At 37.9% G+C, this 16,556-nt stretch overlaps 1 pseudogene; it reads left to right on the forward strand.

The window, feature by feature from the left end:
- The window catches only part of LOC139437236 (olfactory receptor 2G2-like), a 101,521-nt pseudogene extending 100,032 nt beyond the window's left edge, over window positions 1-1,489 (forward strand).
- The last annotated feature ends 15,067 nt before the right edge of the window (window positions 1,490-16,556 follow it).

A 16,556-nucleotide genomic window follows, 5' to 3' on the forward strand; every position in this document is an offset into this window, starting at 1 on the left:
TTTCCCAGCACAAAATCTGTCTTTACCTATTAAGTTTACTTTATTCATTGAAGAGAGGGGTAGATCTACATTTCCTTTTTTAACTTTATTCATTAAACATGAATTTAGAACTTTCATCATCTTAAAGATTTAATAAATACAATATTAATTTATTTAATTGGTATTCAATAAATGTATGGAGATTACATGTAAGCTAAATAAAATTGAAACCACTATATTTTATTCCAGGAACATTCTTTTTCTTTCTTTTAAAGGAGGTTTAAAAGTTCTTTTCTTTAATAAAATTCTAAAACTGTGAATAATCTTAAAAGCATACTGAATGCTAGGTTTTGTAATATATTACAAAACCTTAAATTATTTTAATTATAATTTAGGAAAGATCTTTCTATACCTTTCAAGAAATTTTGCTTTACTTACTTACTGAAATTTGATAATAGGATTATAACCACTCATATTTTAAGCCAGCACTAAATCTTAATTGTCATGGATTTGTCATAAAATCACTGAGGTTAATACATGCTATGATTTCATCTTTCAGAAGTGAAAGATAAAAGCAAGAGTAATGCAGTAGACCAATGAGAGTGCCTCCTCTGGATTCATTCTGATAGGTTTTTCAGACAAGCCTCAGTTAGAGCTGGTTCTCTTTGGAATCATCTTGACCTTTACCTCATGACCTTTCTAGGCAACACTGTTATCATCTTGTTGTCCAACTTGGACTCTAAACTCCACACTCCTATGTACTTTTTCCTCTCCCATTTCTCCTTCCTGGACCTCTGCTTCACAAGCAGTATCATTCCTCAGCTTCTAATCAACCCCTAGGGTTCAGGTAAGTCCATCACATGTGTAGACTGTGTGATTCAACTCTATGTCTCCCTTGCCCTGGTCTATACTGAGGGTATCCTGGCTGTGATGTCCTATGACTGCTATATTGCTGCTTGTCATCCTTTACATTATACTTTTTCATGCATCCTCGGCTCTGCCATGTCTCGGCCTCTATGGCATGGCTCAGTGGGGTGGCCACCACATTGATTCAGTTCCACTCACCCTTCACCTGCCTTTCTGTGGTCATCGCCAGGTGGATCATTTCTTCTGTGAGGTCCCTGTGCTCATCAGGTTGGCATATGTGGACACCACACTCAACCAGGCTGAGCTCCTTGTGGCTAGTGTAGTATTCCTGGTGGTGTCTTTGTCACTCACCCTAATCTCCTATGGGTACATTGCTCAAGCAGTTTTGAAGATCAAGTCAGTCACTAGAAGACATAAAGCATTTGGGACCTGCTCTTCCCACCTGATGGTGGTCACCATCTTCTATGGAACTATCATTTTCATGTATCTGCAGCCAGCCAAGAGTAGATCCAAGGACCAGGGCAAGTTTGTTTCCCTCTTCTACATCGTGGTGATCCCCATGCTTAACCCACTCATTTATATTCTGAGGAACAAGGAAGTAAAGGCAGCATTGGAAAAAAATTGGGGGAAACTCTATGACTGAATGGGACATGATTATCAAGAAACATTTAGGAGAGACTTACTAAGGGTGAATCATTTAATGAAGGGTGACTAAATAACTAATTTGGTTATGTCCATGACCCTGTCAATGGGATTGAGTAGAAGAGAATAAATTAGAGCTTGAATTTTAGAGTCTGAAAATCTGAGTTTGAGTGCCCATTTCACCACAGAAGAGCTGTGGGATTTGGCCAATTTGCACCACTACCATTACATTATTTCTCAACTAGGCTGTATACTAGCACCTGAAATGGAATAGACCCAATTAAAACAGATCACTGTTCAAAGGGTTTTATTGTTTTTAAAGCTTGTTTTTATAAAGTTTATTCTATTTAATAGTCACAGCTATATTTTTTGATGGCTTATAAATTATTATTGAATTATTATAAAGTTTTTATCATTTTTCTTTCACAAAAATCAAAATATTTTGGCCAGTTGCTCAGAACAGAAAGAGAAAACACTAAACTTCAGTGATATTCTTTTATCAACTTTAACTATGGATTCTAAGCCCCTTAAGTCCCATTTGTAAGCCGTTACTCTCTGAGTTCACCTCTAGAGCTGCACCCCACACCTAGGGCTGTATTATAAGTTTCTGATTTTTGTATTTCTTCCCTCACTGTTTTTTTTTTTATCCTCCCCCTCTGGCTTGCTTGCCATCTGCTCTCTGTGTCCATTCTCTGTGCATTCTATTTTGTCTGTATTTTTTATTTTTTATTTATCCCCCCTTGTGCCTTGCTTGCTGTCTGCTCTCTGTGTCCATTTGCTGCACACTCTTCTGCCTTTTCTGTTTTTGCTTGTGTCCCTTTTTTGTTGCATCACCTTGCTGAGTTGGCTTTCATGGCACTCATGGGCCGGCAGCTCTCCACATCATGTGGGTGAGCCTGCCTTCACAAGGAGGCTCTGGGATGCAAACCCAGGGCCTCCCATATGGTAGATGGGAGCCCAACTGATTGAGGCATAGCCACTTCCCTCCTCACTAGGTTTTTGATAACAGCACGTATATTATGATTTAACCACAATTTAAAATAAAACCTTTGCATATGGCTTTACAATGACTCCCGACTTTCTCTTTAAGCCCAGACATCTAATCTTCAAAACCTCATGTTAAATTGTGTATTTCTAACAGGCTGTTTTATTCCATTAAAAATTTTATTGAAGTATGTTACACTTACATGAACAATTATAAACAGTAAGTGTAAAGTAAAAGTTGTGAACTTAGAAAATAAACATGCATAACATCATACAGAGTTCCCATATGTCACCCACCACCAATACCTTGCATTGTTGTGAAACATTTGTAACAAATTATTAAAAAGCATCATAATAGATTACTACTAATTATAGTATATATCTTGCATTTGGTGTATTTCCCCCCAAACTCACCATATTATTATGTTTTATTTATAAACCATACAATTTACAAAAGTGTACAATCAATGACATTTGATATAATCACAGAGTTGTGCATTCATCATTTTAATCAATATTAGAGCATTTTCATTACTTGAAAAAAGAAAAAAATCAACAAAACACAAACCACTATAATGCTCACACGCTAGTGCAATGAGTTATAAATCCTAAAATGTTCTTTGACCATTTTCATTCATTTCTAAACATTTAAAAACACATTTTTAGCAATTCTGCAAAGATTAAATTTCAGCTTTCCATTCTGCAACAACGTTCTATTTTCTGGTGACATATTCTTGCTATTATTAACTCCATGATTTTTCTCATTATATTTATGAAAAGTTCATAATAGTGAAATCATACAATATTTGTCCTTTTGTGCCCTGCTTGCTTCATTCAACATAATGTCCTATAGGTTCATCTGTGTTGTCATATGCTCCATGACTTCATTACTTCTTACTGCTGAATAATATTCCATGTGATGGAATCCTGAGTTGATTCCATCTTTTGGCAATTGTAATTAATGTCACTATGAACATAGGTGTGCAGATGTCTGTCCATATCACTGCTCTAAGTTCTTCTGGGTTATATACCTGGTTGTGGTATTGCAGGTTCACATGGTAGATCTATATCTAACTTCCTTAGGAACCACTAAACAGACTCACAGTGGGGATTCTACATTCCCACCAACGTGAATAAACATTCCTGCCCCTCCACATCCTCTCCAACACCTTCAGTTTTCTGTTTTGTTAATTATGGCCATTCTAGTAGGTGTGAAATTAAATCACATTGTAGCTTTGATTTGCATTTCCCTAATAGCCAGTGGTGTTGAACATTTTTTTCATGTGTTTCTTCAACATTTGTATTTCTTTATTTAGAAAAAAGCCTATTCAAGTTTTTCAGTCAATTTTTAATCAGGTCATTTGAGTTTTTATTGTTGAGTTGCAGGATCTCTTTATATATAATGAATATTAGACCCTTGTCAGATGTGTGATTACCAAATATTTTCTTCCATTGAGTAGGCTGCCTTTTTACCTTCTTCACACTGTCCTGTTTGCTGAAGAAGTGTTTGTTTTTTAGGAGGTCTCATTTATCTATGTTCACCTTAGTTGCTTAAGCTTTGGGTATAAGGTTTTCAAGACTGCCATCTACTGCAAGGGCTTGTAGATATTTCCCTACATTATCTTCTAGGAGTTTTATGGTCTTGGCTTTTATATTTAGGTCTTTGATCAATTTCGAGTTGGTTCTTGTAAGGGGGTGATACAGGGCTCATCTTTCATTCTTTTTGTTATGATATCGAGTTGTCCCAGCACCATTTGTTGAAGAGACTGTTATGTAAGACCTTCACAGGCAAAATAGAAATATGGCAGAAGAATGTTCTGTTTTATCAGTAGTGACTTAAATGTCAATGGATAAAATCCTCTAGCCAAAAGGCAGAGATTTGCATAATAAATAATAAATCATGACCCAACTATATGCAGTCTGCAAGAGACTCACCTTAAATTAAAAAATACAAGTAGGTTGAGGTTGAAATGATGGGAAAAAATATACCACACCAGGAATAACTAAAAGAGAGCTGTGGTGGCTATACTAATATCATATTAAATAGACTTTAAGACAAAACAGTCACAAGGGATACATATGGTCATAATATACTGATAAAGTAGACAATTCAATAAAAGGATGTAATATTTTAAGTATATATGCACATACCAGCAGAGCCACAAAATTTGAAGCAAACACTGACACATTTGAAAGGATAAATTAATGGTTCTACAGAAATAGTATGAGAATTTAACGTACCACTCACAATAATGGACAAAACATCTAAGCAGTAGATCAATGAGAAAGTAGTGGACTTGAACGATACACTAAACCAACTAGACCTAACAGACAAATATAGAACATTGCACCCAGTGGAAACAGAGTGCGCTCTAATATTTTTTATGTCTCAGTAATGTCCTTTTGAGCTTCTTCATTCTTAGAGCCCATCCAGTATCATGTATTGCATTTAATTGTCATCTCATGCATTTTCTTCCCTCCCTCTTTCTCTTCCTTCCTTCCTTTCTTTTACTTGTAGAAACATATATGCATTCATACATGAAATACAGTTTCCATATATTACCCTCCATACAAAGTTTTCCTTATTAACACTTTGCATTAGTAGTGTGGTTCCTTTGTTACAACTGATGAAATAATATTATTATAATTGTACTATGAGCTGGAGTCCTTAGTTTACATTAGGGTTCACTGTGTTGTACAGTCTTAGGGTTTTTAAAATATTTAAAAATATTTCAACCACATTCAACCATATATTTTAGTGGTGTTAATTACATTCAAAATGTTGTGTTATCAACACCACCGTTTTTTACTAAAGCTATATATCACCCAAAAGAGAAACAAGTTAAACAGATTTTAGGTACCTGGTAAAACATATTCCTGTTTCAGAGTCTACTTATTTGCTTATTCTAATTATTTCATATCCATATTTGTATCCATAGAGCATACAATATATTTCCTTCTGGTCTGGCCTAATTCACTCTAAATGATGTCTTCAAGGTTCATTCATAGTGTATCATGTATCAGAACTTCATTCTTAGATAATATGCCGTTGTATGGATATACCACATTTTGTTTATTCACTCATTTGTTGATGGACACAGGTTGCTTCCATCTTTTAGGAATTATGATTAACGCTGCTCTAAACATTGGTGTGCAAATAACCAATTGAGTCCCAGCTATTAGTTATTTGGGGTTTATACCTAGAAGTGGGCTTGTCAGGTCTTATGGTAAATCTGTACATAACTTTCTGAGAAACTGGCAAACCGTTTTCTGCAGAACTAAACAACCATTTTCCACAGCAGCTGCACCACTTTACAGTCCCACCCACAATGAATAAGTGGTTCTAGTTCTCTGAATCCTTTCCAATATTTGTTATTTTCCATTTTAAAAATAATATTAGTCATTCTATATGTGTGTGAAATACCATTTTCCCTAATGGCTAATGATTTTTAACATCTTTTCATGTACTTTTGGTCATTTGTATATCTTCTTTGGAGTAAAGACTGTTCAAGACTTTTGTCAATTTTTTTAATAAGGTTGTTTATCTTTTGTTATTGAATTGTAGGATTTATATATATATATATATATATATATATATATATATATATATATTCTGAATATTATCAGATATATCATTTCCCAATATTTCGTCCCGTTCTGTAGGCTGTCCTTTTCTTTTCATGATGAAGTTCTTTGATGCTTAAAGCTTTAAATTTTGATGACATCCCATTCATCTAATTTTCCTTTTTTTACTCATGCTTTTGGTGTTACATCTAAGAAGCCATTGCTTAAAACAAGGTCCTGAAGATACTTCCCCAATATTTCTTGTAGGAGATTTACAGTTTTGATTCTTATATTTATGTCTTTGATACATTTTTTAACAAATCAACTTTATTGATACATTTTAATAAAGCATAAACCATCCAAAGTGCACAATGTTATTTGATACAATCACATAGTTGTGCATTGCATTCATTACTTCAATCAGTATGAAAGTATTTTCATTAAATCAATAATAAGCAAACAAAATAATCAGCTCTCAATCTCTCTGTGCTTCTGCTGTACATAGTTGCTATTTTGTTTCTTTCTCTTTAGTTTATTAGTATTTGTATTTTTTAAAAACAGTCTTATATATGCATTATTATTCATGATTGTACTTGACATGAGGTTTCACTATGTTATACAGTTCCATGTTAAGTTTTTTAGCTTTCCTGCTACTAATATACTTGTCCTTAGACTTTCCCTTTCAATCACTGTCATACCCTTATCTATGCTAGTTAAAAACACTATGATGTGCTTTCAACACTTCTATTCATTTCTAAAGATTTACCAACTACCTTTTTACTAATTCTGCCCAGATTAACCTCCAGCTTTCCATTCTCTACCCTTATTCTAGTTTCTGGTCACCTATATTCTAATTATTAACTCCACGAGATTACAAAATATATTTAGCTCATAATAGCACAGTCATATAGTATTTGTCCTTTTTTGTCTGGCTTTCCTCACTCAACATAATGTCCTCCAGGTTCATTCATGTTGTAAGTACACTTCATGACTTCATTTCTTCTTACAGCTGCATAATAGTCCAATGTGTGTATACACAATTTAACCATTTATTGGTTGATGGACACCTGGGATGTTTCCATCTTTTGACAACTGTGAATAATAACACTATGATCATCTGTGTGTAGATTTCTGTTCATGTCACTTCTCTCAATTCTTCTGTGTCTATGCCTAGTAGTGATATTGTTGGGTCATGTGGCAAGTCTATATTCAACTTTCTTGGAATATGCCAAACAGTCCTCTAGAGTGGCTGTACCATTCTACATTCCCACTAACAAAGAATAAGCTTCCCTATCTAGCTTCATTCTTTCCAATACTTTTAGTTTTCCAACTTTTTAATAGTGGACATTCAAATAGGGGTGAAACGATATCTCATTGTAGTTTTGATGCCCATTTTCCTAATCACTAGTGTATTAGTCAGCCAAAGGGGTGTTGATGCAAAATACAAGAAATCTGTTGACTTTTATAAAGGGTATTTATTTTGTGTAGGAACTTACAGACACCAAGCCACAAAGCATAAGTTACTTCCCTCACCGAAGTCTATTTCCACGTGTTGGAGCAATATGGCTGCTGATGTCTGCCAGGGCTCAGCCTTCCTGGGTTCCTCTCTTCCCAGGGCATGCTTCTTTCCAGACTCAGTGTTCCTCTCTGCCTGGGGCTTGCTTCTCTTTCCTCTGTGTGCTTATTTCCTGGGGCTCCAGCTTGAGACTTCAGCATCAGGAGGCAGGGCAAGATGGCATCCAAGTAAGTACACTGTCATCATCTCTCCTACAAAGGACAGGCTGTATGGTGACAGAATTCTGTTGGAGCAGGCTGTTTCAGGAACCTACATGGCAGGGGGTATCTGGACATTGATCTGGAGAGGCTGCAGCAGAATTAGTGCTTGCTCAAGGAAGAACTGTGAGTTTCTAACACTGAACTTGGAAGTCATTGGAAGGTAAATGCCTTCCCCCTGGGGTTGAGGGCATAGCACTCCAGGAAAGCTTCTGGTCATGTGGCAGCATTCCCAAGCCCCATGTTCCCCAAATACATGAACCCCAAGCCCATGGTGCCCAAACCCCTCAACCCACATTTCACAGACCTACATACCCCAAGTCCACATTCTCCCAGCCTTTGTTTCCCAAGCCCAGCACTCCCAGAAATCTGACATTGCCCTAACTCTCTGGTCCTGGACTAACTCCAAGAGTGGGAAGGTGTAGGCAGGAAGTTCAGAGGGGCCCAAAGAGTACAGATTAATTTTATTGAGTTTGGAGGAGCATATCAGCTGACTTGGGGAGAGCCTAAGAAAAGAGAGGAGGTGAATCTGCTGAGAGACCCTGATTTACCTAACTGCCCTGGGATAGGAAACTTGGTCTGGAAGAAAGTGGAGTCAAAAAATTAACTAGGTCCCCTGTAGCACACCTAAGGGAGAGGGACAGTAGGATGTGCTATGCAGGCTTCCAATAGCATATTTAGGGTTCCTGGCAAGGGGTGGGTGCTCTCGCTCAAGAAATTAAGAGACATTATTTTCTGAGGTGAGTTGGTTCACCAGGGACCCATTTGGATTTCCTACAGGAGCCCTCATGCAGCCTTGCTGTGGCCCTATGAGAGAGGGAAGTGAGGAAGGGAGAAAGGTGGAAGGTCAGACTCCTAAGCAATTTATTCAATTGCAAAGAGGAATCCTTGCCTGAGGCCTCATCCAGTCTTTTTTGTTGGTTTGCTTTCTTGTTTTTCTTTCCTCTTTATCTCCCCATGGCCCTTTTTTTCCTTTCTCTCTCTCTCTCTCTCTCTCTCTCTCTCTCTCTCTCTCTCTCTCTCTCTCTCTCTCTCTCTCTCTCTCTCTCTCTCTCTCTCTTTTTTGCTTGCTTTTTTGAAAAATTTTTGTTCTTTTTTCTTTTTTTTATGTTAGGTGCTGCAGGCAACATTTCTTATTTGCTGTGCTTCTTCATCTTCAGTTTCCTCTATTCTCTGTGTACTGATTTTGGCTACTAACACTCTCCCCTTTCCTTTACATCATTCTATCCTCTATCCTTAATTGTTTTTGTTACATTCCACCTCTTTTTTTTTAGCCCCCAATATTTCAGACATTTTATCTCTAATATCACTAATCTGTTTTTTATTTTATTCACTCTTTACTATCATTTCTTTTCTCTTTCCCTCTCTCCTCACCATACTGGCCTTTTAATTCATACTATATTTCCCCCCATATTCAATTTACTATCTCATTATAGGTACTCCATTTTTTTAGGTTATAACTATACACAGCTTATGTCAGTTCAATATCCATTCTCCCAGATCTCACATGGTTCTTCTGCTAACATTCACTAGCAATACTACTATTACATTTTATTTTCTTACCTCACTTACTTTCTCAGGCCCTAATATTTTCCTTCAAGGGAACTTAGCCAACAGCAAGGAAATAGAATAAGAAGAACAAAGTGACAAAGAGAAGACTTAGCACACACACAAAAACAACTATTTTTTGTCTTTATTTTTTTAATGTTACATTAAAAAAATATGAGGTCCCCATATAACCCCCACCCTCCTCATCCCCTTCTCCCCCGATAACAACAACCTCCTCCATCATCATGAGACATTCATTGCATTTGGTGAATACATCTCTGACCACCACTGCACCTTATGGTCAATGGTCCACACCGTAGCCCACACTCTCCCACAGTCCACCCAGTGGGCCATGGGAGGACATACAATGATCAGTAACTGTCCCTGCAGCACCACCCAGGACAGCTTCAACCCCCGAAAATGCCCCCACATCACATCTCTTCCTCCCACTCCTTACCCCCAGCAGCCACCAGGGCCACTTTCTCCACACAAATGCCACATTTTCTTTGATTACTAATCACAATAGTTCATGAATAGAATATCAGTAAGACCACTCTAATCCATACTCTATTCCTCCATCCTGTGGGCCTTAGAGTGTTTGTGTCCAGTCCACATGTATATCAAGAGGGGGCTTAGATTGCACATGGATGCTGGATGCAATTCTCCTGCTTTCAGTTGTAGGCACTCTTGGCTCCTTGGTGTGGTGGTTGACCTTCTTCACCTCCATGTTAGCTGAGTGAGGTAAGTCCAATAAACCAGAGTGTATGACCTCCAAGTCTGTTAAGGCTCAGGGCTTGACTACCACATGGTCAGTCCAGAGATTCAGGTCCGCTGGGTATACATTAAACCCCACCACAACTACAGTTCTGGTAAATGTAACAGGAGAGGCGTGTGGATAAAGATCACATCTGAGTCCAGCTCCATCACACAGAAACACAAACTCCAAAATAGGGCCAATTGAGATGGCACTGAACTCCATCTGCCATGACCATAGAACCTGTGGGTCTCTGTAGCCCTCAGAAGAACCAATACCTGGGGTTGTATCTACTTTATCTGTCTCTGGGACTCTGCTCAGATGTGCATAACGACAGCCCCTCTGATAACCTCCCAGCTCTTTTTGGAGACTCATAGCCATATAAACTCATTTGTCCTTTCCATTTCCCCCTTTTATTCAGGTCAAAAAGCATTTTTAACTCCTGGTATTATATGTAGACTGAGATATTCTGCTGGTCCAAGTTGACACTTTTATTAAAGGTCATTTTCTAGTTACATCAATTAAATTCCAAGATGAAGAAGCTAGCCAAGTGAATAAATGAATAAACTCAAGAAGATAAAATGATGACCAGACAGCAACAAAAAACTACAGACCATACCATTAATCAGGGAAACGTGGCCCAGTCCAATGAACAAATTAAAAAATAAGGGAGAAAAGTGGAAAACCAAACAAATAATTAAAGATCTCAAAACATGTATCATGGACCAATTCAATGAAGTGAAGGAAGAGATTCAGTATATTAAGGAAACACTTGCAGAGCATACAGAAGAAATTGTAATCATGCACAAAAAGATAATGGAATGATGGGGATGAACAGCACAATCCAAGAAATTTAAAAAATACACTCTCAGCAAATAATAGTGGATTTAAAGAGGCAGAGGAAAGAATTGATCATGTGGAACACAGTACTTCTGAAATCAAACATATAGTAAAATTGATTGATAAAAAGAAAAAATCCAGCAGGGACTTAGGGACTAAATCAAAGCTACAATGAGATAAAATTTTACTCACATATGACTGGCAGCTATCAAAAAAACAGAAGATTACAAGTGCTGGAGAGGATGTGGAGGAATGGGAGCACTCATCCACTGCTGGTGGGAAGGCAGGTGGATCCAGCCATTCTGGAGGACAGATTGGTGGTTCTCAAAAAGTTAGCTATAGATTTTCATTATGACCCAGCAATTCCACTGCTGAGTATATACCCAGAAGAACTGAAGATAAGGATACAAACCAATATATGCATATCAATGTTCGTAGCAACATTATTCACTATTGCCAAAACATGGAATCAACCCAAAAGCCCATCAGCAGATGAATGGATAAATAAAATGTGGAATATACATACAATGGAATAGTACTCAACTATAAGAAGGAATACAGTACAAGCACATGTGAAAACATGGACTAATCTTGAGGACCTTATGTTGAATGAAGCAAGCCAGATATTGAAGGTCAAATACTATGTGAACTCATTGATATGAAACCAGAAAACTAAGCTGCCTCAGAGAGCTAGAGACTGGAAGATAGGCTTAAAGGAATTTGTGGGGGAGAGGAAGGTTGCAAGCTGATGCTTACATGAGTGAAGTCTATGATAAGTTGGATGTAAGTATTTGTAACAGGGAAAGGACAAGATGAGGACATGGGAATACCTTTGGGGCTTGAGGGGGGCTAGGGTTGGGTGGAAGGGTCAGATGGCCCAAGGAATTTGGGGGAGGTCTGAGGGGAACAGTTGAATATGGGAGGATGTCAGGTATATGTTTGAAGCTATAATGTTGAGAAAATGCTTTAGAAAATTTAATAAGGGAGGATTATGTGTTTAAGGTGCTAAAGGGGGGCATCTCATACAGGGACAAGCTTCTAGGGAGTGAGTGCTCATTTTGTCATAGTGTGTTATATCATTGGGTGGAGACCCATACAATGAGTGTGAAAGTGTACCCACAACCTGGGGAGACATGATATTCCAAAATAGAGGGAATTGTGTCTCTCAAGAGAATTGGTGGCTCCCAATTAGGACAATCTAGTATGCCAAGCCCTCATCATTGTTGTAGTATCTGTAATTCTGGTCACTCAAGTAGTGAAAATTGATTGTCACTATTGTCCCTGAGGAGAGGGAGAGAGAGCTATAGAATAGATGGAAGCACAGCAACTGGGGGGCAATGGAAGTGCTCCACAAGATCATGCAATGATGGATATAAGACACGTTAACTTACACCAAACGTGTATAAAAGTCTATAAGAGGGAACTGGCAAGATGGTGGCTGAGTGAGCACACTTGAGATTCTCTCCTGCAAAGAAGTGGCTAGGCAGCATTGGAAATTCTTCAGGACCAGGTTGTTTCGGGATTTTGCAGGACAGGAGATGTCTGGACATCGATTTGGTGGGAAGGTAACAGAGAAAATTCATGTATAAGATATAATTGAGACTCTATTACATGGAGGTGTGAACTGCATGTGGGACATTCCCTCCTGCAGTGGGCAGAGCCATGGCAACAGTGCTGGGGTGGCAATTTCTGGAGGCTCTGCAGTACTGGGGAATTCATAAACCCTGAGCAGGCTATTGGGGGGTTAATAGGACAGGAGGCTTTCACAGACCAATTTGGGGAGTCAAACGGGAGTTATTTTTGTGAAGCGGGGAATTTTTTATTGTGGACACAAATAATAGCACTTCTGCCTAGAGCCCCGCCCCCCAAAGGCCGGCTGCCGATCTGAAGCAGACTTAAATTTACACTATAAAGAGACATCACCAGGAGACGAAACAGAGTGGGAGATGTCTGGAAGCCAATTAGGGGAATATTTTGCAGAATATTTTGCGAAGCATGGGAATTTCGGTTTCGGACTCTGTTATCGGCATTTCCAGCTGGAGCCCCACCCCCAGGCCTGGCTATGGATCTGCATCATGAAATTGGCTGCAGTGTAGAGGCACCCACAGGTGGCTGTTCTGAGGGCTTACAGGGTGGGAGGTGTCCTGAAGTCGAATTGGTGATACAGCCACAGAATAGACCCAGTGAGTGAGTGAATTGAGGGGTTCAGACACATAGGTTAGAGTTTGCGGAAGTGACATCTCCCATAGGGCGGGCACACAGCTGTGGGGATCCCTGAAGGCTGTGTTGCACTGCGGTGCTCCCAGGCTCCCTGTTAACCAGATTTGAGGGTGCCAGGTCTGAGTCCCCTAAACCCTGGTGGCCCACACCCCAGAGACTCACACCTCTTGAGTCTTCAATATCTCAGACTTTTGATCCCTGAATCCATCATGCCCTGAGGTCCATCTGAGGTCCTTGAAAGTCCTAGCCCTCAACGTTTGCAATTTTTCTTTTTTGTTTTGTTTTGTTGTGTTTTTATTTTTATTTTATTTATTTCATTTTTTTAAATTTTTTAATGTCCTGATTGCTAACATTGCACTATCTCCTGGTCTTTTATACCAGCGTATGCCCCAAAGTCTTTTTTTTTTCTTTCAGTTATTTAGGGGGGTTCTTTTGATGTTGCTGTTGTGGTTGTTCTACATCTTTTTTTTCTTTTCCACACTTGTTCCCCTCCCTTTACCCATCCCCTTTTTCTTTCTTCCTTTCTTCTCTTTTTTTTCTCTCTCTTGTCCCTCATTTTCTTCTTATTTTAGTTTATCTTAATTATATAATAGGTGCTGCAGGGAACAACTCACATTTGCTGGGTTTCCTCATCCTCCGCTGCCTCATTTCTTTCTGAATTATTTTGGCTACCTACACTATCCCCTTTCCCCTACATCTTGATATCCTCCATCATCTACTGTCTCTCCTATATTCCACCTTCCTTTCTTTGATTCCCAAAGTGTCTAACTCTTAATTTCTCATACCTTTGTTTTGTCTTCTGTCTTTTATCCACTCTTGAAACTATTGCCTTTCTTTTCTCTTTCCCTCTCTCACAAAAACACTAACTTTTTAATTCATACCATATTCCTCCCATATTCAGTCGACTACCTCATTATAGGTACTCTACCTACTGCTATAACTCTACACAACTTACATGAATCTAATATCCATCCTCTCAGATCTCATATTGTTGCTCTGTTAACATATATCACCAATACTACTTTACACATTTTCCTTTCTTACACAATTGCCTTTCCCTGGCCCTAATACTTTCCTTTAAAGTGAACTCAACCAGCAATAAGAAATTAGAATAAGAACAACAAAGTGACAAAGAGAAGATATAACACTTACTCAAAGACAACAGCTAATTAATCCCCAAGACTAGACAAAGAAGCTAAGGAACTGATGAAACTCGTCAAGATAAAATGATGAAAAGACAGCAACAAAAATCTACAAACCAAACCAGCAATCAGGAAAACATGGTTGAATCCAATGAACAAACTAAAAACCAGGAAGGGCAGCAGAACTTCACACAAGCAATTAAAGATCTCAGAATATTTATCACCAACAAATTTAATGAAGTAAAGGAAGAGGTTAACAACATGAAGACAACACTTGGAGGGGAAATTGCAGACATATGCAAAAAGATAACAGATATGATGGGAATGAACACCACAGTTCAAGAAATCAAAAATACACTTGCAGCAAATATCAGCAGACTAGAAGAGACAGAGCAGAGAATAAGTGATGTGGAAGACAGAACATCGGAAATCAAACAGATAGTAGAATTGGTCAATAAAAAGATAGAAAAAATCCAGCTAGGACTTAGGGACTTGAAAGACAATGGAAAACGCTCAAACATACCTATTATAGGCATCCCAGAAGGAAAAAAGAAGCGAAAGGGGTCAGAAGGAGTGTTGGAGGAAATAATGGCTGAAAATTTCCCAAATCTACTGAAAGAGACAGACATACAAGAAGCACAGTGCACCACAATCTCATAAACCCCAACAGGCCCACCCCAAGACATATACTTGTCAAATTATCCAATGCTCAAGACAAAGAGAAAATTCTAAAAGCAGCAAGAGAAAAGAAAACCATCACATACAAGGGAAGCTCCATAAGATTAAGTGCTGATTTCTCATCTGAAACCATGGAGGCAAGAAGGCAGTGGTATGATATAATCAAGGTACTAAAGGAAAAATATTTCCAACCAAGAATACTCTATCCAGCTAAAGTAGCATTCAAAGATGATGGAGAGTTCAAAATATTTGCAGATAAACAGAAACTGAAAGAGTATGCCAATAAGAAACCTCCCCTTCAAGAAATTCTAAAGGGAGTTCTGCAGGAAGAAAGGAAAAAACAGGATAGGCAGAGTTGGAGGAGAGTATAAGAGCAACAAAAAAGACAAAAAGAGAAGGGAAAAACAAACAAACAAAATATGACAAACACAAGTCCAATCAAAATATGGCTAACATAAATAATTCATTGAAAGTAATAACACTGAATGTCAACGGATTAAACTCACCTATCAAAAGATTCAGACTGGGACACTGGATAAGGAAATATGACCCATCTATATGCTGTCTACAAGAGACACATCTTAGACTCAAAGACTCATGGAGGCTGAAAGGGAATGGTTGGAAAACAATCTTACAAGCAAAACAATAACCAAAAAAAGGCAGGAGTAGCTATATTAATATCAGACTAAATAGACTTTAAATGCGAAACAATTGTGAGAGACAAAGAAGGATACTACATTTTAATGAAAGGGACAATCTGTCAAGAAGATCAAACAATCATAAATATTTATGCTCCTAACAAAGGTGCCTCTAAATACGTGAGGCAAACACTGGAAAAACTAAGTGAAAGAATAGATGCATCTATGATTATAGTGGGGGATTTTAATACACCACTATCAACTCTGGACAGAACATCTCAAAAGAGAATCACTAAAGAAACAAAACATTTGAACAGTATATTAAAGAAGCTGGATCTAATAGACATATATAGATCATTACACCCAAACACAGCAGGATATACATTTTTCTCAAGTGCACATGGATCATTCTCCAAGATAGACCATATGCTAGGCCACAAAGAAAGGCTTAATGAATTCAGAAAGATCAAAATCATACAAAATAATATCTCTGACCACAGTGGAGTGAAGCTGGAAATCTGCAAGGGACAGAGGCCCAGATTTCACACCATAATTTGGAAATTAAACAGCACACTCTTAGAAAAACAGTGGGTCAAAGAGGAAATCTCAAAAGAAATCAATGACTACCTTGAAACAAATGATAATGATAACACAACATACCAAAATTTATGGGATGCAGCAAAAGCAGTACTGAGAGGGAAATTCATAGCCATAAATACATATATCAAAAAATAAGAAAGAGCAAAGATTTAAGAACTAACTGCACATATGGAGTAATTAGAAAAAAACAACAAAGTAATCCAACAGGAAGAAGAAGGAAGGAAATAACAAAGAGAAGAGCAGAACTAAATGAAATAGAAAATAAGAAAGCACTTGAAAAGATAAACAAGACCAAGAGCTGGTTTTTTGAGAAGATCAATAAAATTG

Source organism: Dasypus novemcinctus, chromosome 21 (genome assembly GCF_030445035.2).
Source record: "Dasypus novemcinctus isolate mDasNov1 chromosome 21, mDasNov1.1.hap2, whole genome shotgun sequence".
NCBI lineage: Eukaryota > Metazoa > Chordata > Mammalia > Cingulata > Dasypodidae > Dasypus > Dasypus novemcinctus.